The sequence below is a fragment of the Octopus sinensis genome, unplaced genomic scaffold, assembly GCF_006345805.1.
Source record: "Octopus sinensis unplaced genomic scaffold, ASM634580v1 Contig17100, whole genome shotgun sequence".
Lineage (NCBI taxonomy): Eukaryota > Metazoa > Mollusca > Cephalopoda > Octopoda > Octopodidae > Octopus > Octopus sinensis.
The window spans coordinates 12,415-19,501 of record NW_021834799.1 but is presented as its reverse complement, the minus strand read 5'-3'; the positions used below and the strand labels follow the sequence as shown (position 1 = coordinate 19,501).

General features: G+C 37.8%; 1 pseudogene; it reads left to right on the top strand.

The window, feature by feature from the left end:
- The first annotated feature begins 402 nt into the window (after positions 1-402).
- LOC115231001 lies at positions 403-5,719 on the top strand (annotated as a pseudogene).
- The last annotated feature ends 1,368 nt before the right edge of the window (positions 5,720-7,087 follow it).

The window sequence follows — 7,087 nt, the reverse complement described above, 5'->3', positions numbered from 1 at the left end:
TCATATACTTATTAATGTACATTCAAATATTTTGAATAATTAGAAAACTGAAATTATGTATAAACATGATTTTTGTGGATATAGACGCGTTTGCACGTCTGAGCAGTTTAAAATATCTGTAAAAATCTTATTCTAATATAAAAGTTACATGCCATCAAATAAGATTGTTCAGTATCCTAGAATTCGTCATGAAATAAAGCTTTAGTATTTTAAATTACTCACTGTCTAGTATTTATGGAGGCCAGAAAATGTGCATATTCGCAAATCAATCCCAACCCGCACTGTATACTTAAATATCCTCATATAAGGATTACGAAAACTACGGAGACGATAACACTTTTCCCCATCATAATAAATGAAAAAAGTATACAAATAGTGACGGATCCATCCTACGACGCAACAATGATATGGAAGGAAGCATATGGTAAGTTAGTTTACTCACAATAGATTGCAACCTCTGCCCCTTCGACAATCTTATATGCGAGGAGAATTGTGCTTAGCGGAAGTTTTTGGAAATCATTTATTCTAACATTTCCTTGTTTTACTTTTTATTTCTAATATGTGTTAAATGCAGTAGTCACGTTTAAAGATACGTGATCTCCAAAAAATACATATCGAACACTAAAACTGGTCCTCTGTAAATGACCTGCTTTGCGTCTCTTCTGAAATGGGCAGCTTTTGTTTAAAATAATGAGTGTTTAGATAATCATTTCTCAAAGTGCTGTTAAGCAGGGATTAGTTAAAAGGTGTATTTTTAAAATTGAAAAATTTTATAATGACAATGACAATTTATTTATTTTACTAGTTAGGAAGACAGGAAAAACTAGCCATTATCGACGACGGAAAATTTTAAAAAGAATGAGGCACCGGAGCAGCATATTTCCCTAATAGACACTTTAGATATCTGACGTCCACTACAAAACAACCGCGCCTTCTCCAGGACGGACTGTATTTTGGGGACGTAAGATTCATAAGAGTTATTCAATTTTTTTTGAGATCGAGACCGTAGGCCAACTTAATGGCGTAACGCCTCTTTCTCGAGTTTGTTGATTAGACAAACCCTCTCACCTGTGTCATACCAGCCCTCAAACCCGTAAGTGAGATCGATTGTACACATGTCTTGTATATGTAGATGTACGTTTTTGGACTCAGATGAAATCTGATCAGGCTTCGTAGGATTTAATGGCTCTCTTCCTTTGGGTATCGATATGATTTCCATAAGAGCCTCTGGCATCTATTGTAACTCCATAAGAAGTTCTGCAAAAGTTTTAAGTCCCCAACTCCAAATTTTTATAATGAAATTTTTTCAGGGTTATATTAAATGGATTTGAGAAATAAAATTATATGGTTTCCTGACAGACCAAGTAAATAAAAATTCGATTTATGAAATAAAAGTTGAAATTCCAAATTACAAAAATTTTAAATGCTAAACAAAGTAAAAATTTTATTTAAATTTACTGCAAACATAAATATATAATAAATTAAGATTTAAAACAATTTTACTAAGTAAACATGCGTCTTTAGGCAGGGAGGCTAGCTGAATATAAAATTTAATATAATCTAAAAAACAAAGTAAAAACGCAAAAATAATTAAAAATAATTAAAAATATGTGAAATTTTAAACGATTCGACAAATTTTTAAATATAATTTTTCATTTTATATTAAATATATTAATAGTCGTTGTGTAAATAATATCTCACATAAATTAATAATAAAAATTATATTAAATGAACAATTCTAATAAACACAAAATGAAATTACAAAATGACCACTGGATTGATTCAGGGCCTTCATTTATTCCCGAAGTGACCAACTCTTTCTTACTAAAGAATGTTCTAGATTTCCCATTTGGGACCTCTCCGTCTGATCCTTGGGCCAATTCACAAGTGAAAAGACGGGCGGTTACCTTAGTAGATAATTTGGTAGGAAGAAGCTGTGGAGACTGGAGCGAAGCGTTCTAAAAATGTCGAGTTTGTACAATCAGAGAAAATGAGAAAGGTAAATTGTAGCAAAAATGGCAGTTAATGTGCCATTTGAAACGAGAGAGCAGAAAGAAGAGAACTGTCTCTGAACGGGCAAGACGAGAGTGTGTGTGTAGGGGAAGGCGGGTGTATCGGGAGTGTATGAGAAGAGAAGGAGAAAAAGGAGTAGAGCAGAAAATAAAGAAGCAAGTCGTTGTGGAGAGGAAGAAACTGTCAGAATTGTTGACTCAGACGGAGTTGTACAGTTCGCAAATATGGAGAGAGGGAAGTGACATGTTAGAAGACAAGGGTGAGATAACCCAACCAGACATGTTTATGGGAACTCTCAAATGTTATCAACTGAAGGTATAATGTGATGTGAAGGGTAGGGAATGAGGTGGTTGGCTAACCTCCACGAACAGGGAATAAATGGAATTTTAGCCGATGAAATGGGATTGGGTAAAACAGTACAAACCATTTCATTTCTTGCATACTTGGCCGAGGTTAATATTTTGACTATATGTGTAGAGAAAGGGCATTTGGGGACCATTTCTGGTGATTGCCCCGTCCTCGACGTTGTATAACTGGCAGAAGGAGATGACTCAATTCTGTCCACGTTTCAAAGTGAGTGTCGAATGTAAGTACTCAGACCATTCCCTACTGGGGCGATATTAAGGACAGGAAAGTGTTACGACAGTTATGGAAGGATGCCAATGTCGAGGACTCGTCCTTCCACGTAGTCATCACCAGCTACAAAATTGCTGTTCGTGACCTCAAGTCCTTCCAAAGAATAAATTGGTGGTACGTCGTTTTGGATGAGGCTCAGGCCATAAAGAGCACGAGCAGGTTATTTTTCTCCTTCACTCTCAGTCAGCGATGGAGAACGTTGATGAGCCTTAAATGCAGGAACAGACTACTACTCACAGGCACTCCCATTCAGAACTCAATGCAGGAGGTAACAAGTCCCCTTTACTTCAGTTATGGGCACTACTCCACTTCATCATGCCTGCCCTCTTCGACTCACACGACGAATTCAACCACTGGTTCTCCAAGGACATTGAGGGCTGTGCAGACCAGCCATCTAAAATAAACGAGAGTTGTCCTACATTCTTCATTTTAGGTCAACTTCTTCGTTTACATTCAATTTTAAACCCGTTTATGCTCAGAAGGGTCAAAAAGGACGTCGAATCAGAACTTTTTGAGAAGGTACCCCACATCCGACTCATCCAAGATTGAAGTTATGGTCCACTGTCCTCTCTCTAAACGACAACGACTCTTGTACCAGGCAATGAAGACCCAAATCTCTCCCCACCAGCTGCATGGGTTTGGGTCTTCCCAGCAAGTCCAATTAATGAACATTGTCATGCAATTCCGAAAAGTCTGCAACCATCCAGACCTCTTTGGAAAGAGGGATATTTTTACCACACAACATTTCACTCCTCCTGTCGTGAACATCCCTCTACTATTACCACGTCGTCCTCTTCCTCTCTTCAATATATTCCACCCACAACACATTCATGTTTCTCTGAACTCTTCTTTTTCTTTTCTGGCCTTCACTGGTTTGTCTCCCTTGGAGTACTCACTTCACAAATCATCACAATTTGACATTCGGTAATCTCCTGTCATAATTTTATAGAATTGCTTGCTACAACCAGTCCAGGGATGTCCTCAAACAAATTACCCACAGTCTATTGTGGGGAAATACATTTTCCACTCAACATATGCTGTTGGAACCCATTGCTTCCCGTTATTTCTCAAATCAGTCATTTCTGAATATGAACAACTTTTGTGGTTATTCAAAAGTACAAATCGTGTCAAAGAATGGTCGTCCGAAGTACAGGACTGAACCAATATCATATCCCGACTGTCTATTTATATGTCAAGACAAAGTTATGTGCTCCACAAGAGAGATATATTGTCCCAGTAGTCGATTTGTCGAGCAATCACTCACATTGTCTACACTTAACCGTTCTTGTCTCACCAAAGACCAACAGCGCTGGTTGACAGAAATATTCCTCCACCAAATACAGTCCAATTATTGGAATAAAATACGTCTCCCGCGTACTAACCTCCCCCAACCAATTTAGTGGCCTCCTTATTGGTGAGTGACTCAGGCAAGTTGTACGCACTGGACAGACTGTTATGCAGACTAAAGAGGGATGACCACCGAGTATTAATCTTTTCCCAAATGACGAGAATGATTGCAATTCTCGAGGTAGAGTTTGTCTTCTTAGTATAGAACTACATGGCTTTACGAGGGTTTTCGTATGTTAGACTTGACGGGTCACTCCAAATCAATAAACGAGAAGATATGGTCGAAAACTTCCAGGCCAATGAGGATGTTTTTGTGTTCCTTCTGAGCACACGTGCTGGGGGAATTGGCATTAATTTGACAGCCGCAGACACAGTATTTGATTTATTAATTTCCCAGGTAATCTTTTACGACTCTGACTGGAATCCTACTGTGGATATGCAGGCAATGGACAGAACACACCGACTGGGACAAACCAAGCAAGTCACGGTCTACAGACTCATTTGTAAGGACACAATTGAGGACAGAATTATGCAGAGAGCTCGGGAAAAAAGCGAAGTTTATGAACCCTCTTAATCCGATAGATTCAAAAGGCAGTAGTCAGTGGAGGGCAGTACATTGCCGAGGACCAGACATTTAACCCCAATGAAGTCCTCAAGATGCTCTTGGACGAAACCAGTGGAGGGGTCTCCACCCAACTTGATGCAGCCTACCTCGACATTTCCAATTCGGTTGTCTTTATATACTCATCGTAGCCCGACGTGTTAGACTGCACTTTTAGTTTGTACTCTCACATCATTGTAGCTCGTCGTCGAGGCAGGCCAGCAGGAAGTAAGAATAAGAAGACGCTTGAAGCATCGAAGAAGCCTACCCCTGTCATTCAAGAGCCAGTTGTTAAAAAACGTGGACGACCTCCTGGAAGTAAAAACGTTAAGACAAAGTTGCTACAAGATGATGGGTTTTGTAGTGCGGCTCTGCAGAGTTGTAATGTACACTCATGTGTAGATAAATCGAGATTTTGATTATTACTAGGAATAAATCCCACTGTTTTTATTAGATTATTTTGGAATATATGTTATATAGTTTAAAGTTAATTCTTTAAATTAATTGGAAATTAAATTATTTAAGTGGTGTCAATGCTGGGCAGTCTGTTCAAGCTTTCCAGGACTGTCCATCTAACAGGTGGCAAGAAAATGTCGTTTTCACCAATTTTTTGGTTGATTTAATAAGAAATATTTCAGTTCTGAGCCTATCAAAAAAAAGAAACGTCTTGACCCTGAAATCCAGCGAGAACGAGACATTCGGACACGTAAGAAATTGGACAGAGAAATCCGCCGTCTTTCTCGTGTCACTAACCAACTAAAACCAATAATTGAAGAACAACCTGACCTTAAACTTATATCCGAGATCCCCCTCCGAAAGCGACTCACGGATTGTTCCCCTGACCCCGACGAGTTGCAATTCGAAACAATATTCTATTCAAAATTAAGAAGACGTGACAAAAAAGAACAAAGGGATGCCTTTCAAAGAGCAGTCAAGTGTGAGAAAGAGGCACTGATAGAACTGAGCAAAACTTGTGAGTGGCTGTATAAGAATGCGTTAAAGATTGACAAGAGTTTGATTCCTTTGAGTGTGGATGGTCCATCAATCACTCCCCGAATAAGGGACTACTCTCCCTTGGACGGGGAATACATTGAAACGACAAATCTGTTTATTGACGATTGATTATAAACATTATTTAATAACTGTTTCCATTATTTATGTCACTTTTAAAACAATTGTAAAATATTTTGCGCCGCGTGAAGATGTATATTTACTTATTTTTTTTAATTTTTGATTTGAAAATTTTTATTATAAAACAATTATAATAGCGTTGCTTACGAAGTATTCGTTATTACAAATCATCTTTTTTATCTATGGGTTTTGACTGTTGTGGCACTGGAAATAGTTTATCACAATGCTTAATTTGCATGGGGGTGTTGTCGAATGAATCAATGGTTCTATCTAAACTTAGAAATATTTTTCATTTAAGCACCCGGAATATAAAGATTATTCAATTGATTATTTTAAAGAATTAAACCAAAAGCATAGGTACTGTTAATAATTATATTAACATATCTAGAGTAAGTACAATTATCTAGTATCGAAATTGTTTGCTAAGAAAATGAAATGTTTGTTAAGAAAATTAAACCTATACGATTGCCGAAAATCTTATCTTTCCAGTATGTAAATTAATAGTTCGAACAATGTTTGGTGAGGAATTTGAAAAAAAAATATTACAATTGACTTATCTGACAATATTATTTGTCAAAGAATTAGTACAATTTAAATTTGATATTGAAGAACAAGTGGTATCTATAATGGAAAACAATTTATATTCTTTGCAAATTGACGAATCAACTGACGTAGCGAGAATTGCATAGTTGCTTATTTATGTATATTTGTACTGAAAAGTCAGAAACAATTATTTACAATTTCTTTTCTGCAAGGTATTATTTATTACTTTGTTTTTATATAATTAAATTCAGATTTTTTTGTTAAAAGCACAGAATGATCAAATACTTTCTACAAATAAATTTTTTTTTAAGACAAAGAGATCGAAAATGATTATCACAATCTAAAGCTACTGATGATCGAGAAGACGTTGCCCCTCAGGATCGCAATGGATATTCTTTGGAACAACCATTGCTTCTCCCGAGGCTCTCTCCGTCTTCTCGAGATCAGATCCCCGATTTTCCCGACGAGTTCGAACGATTTTTGGCTCATGACCCCGGAGGTTTCTACGGATATCGGGGAGAAGATGAAGTTGTCCAACAGGTTGGAATATTTCTGAACTTTATGTGCCTCAGCCTTCTCAGCGGCTGAGCCTGGACTGATCGCGGAGTCAACTATATTGGTCTTTGAGAAGGTGTCTGTGCACGTGGAGTCCCACGCGAGGCATTTCCCATTATTCCACGGGAAAATGGTGACTCCATCTGGGCGTTTACTGTCTCCACGGTCAAGTCCAACGGGTTCCAGTTCTGTCGGGAATCCAGCTGCTTGTACCGCAGCCGAAATAGTCTCGTTGATAGCGGAGTGTCTGGGAGCACGGCC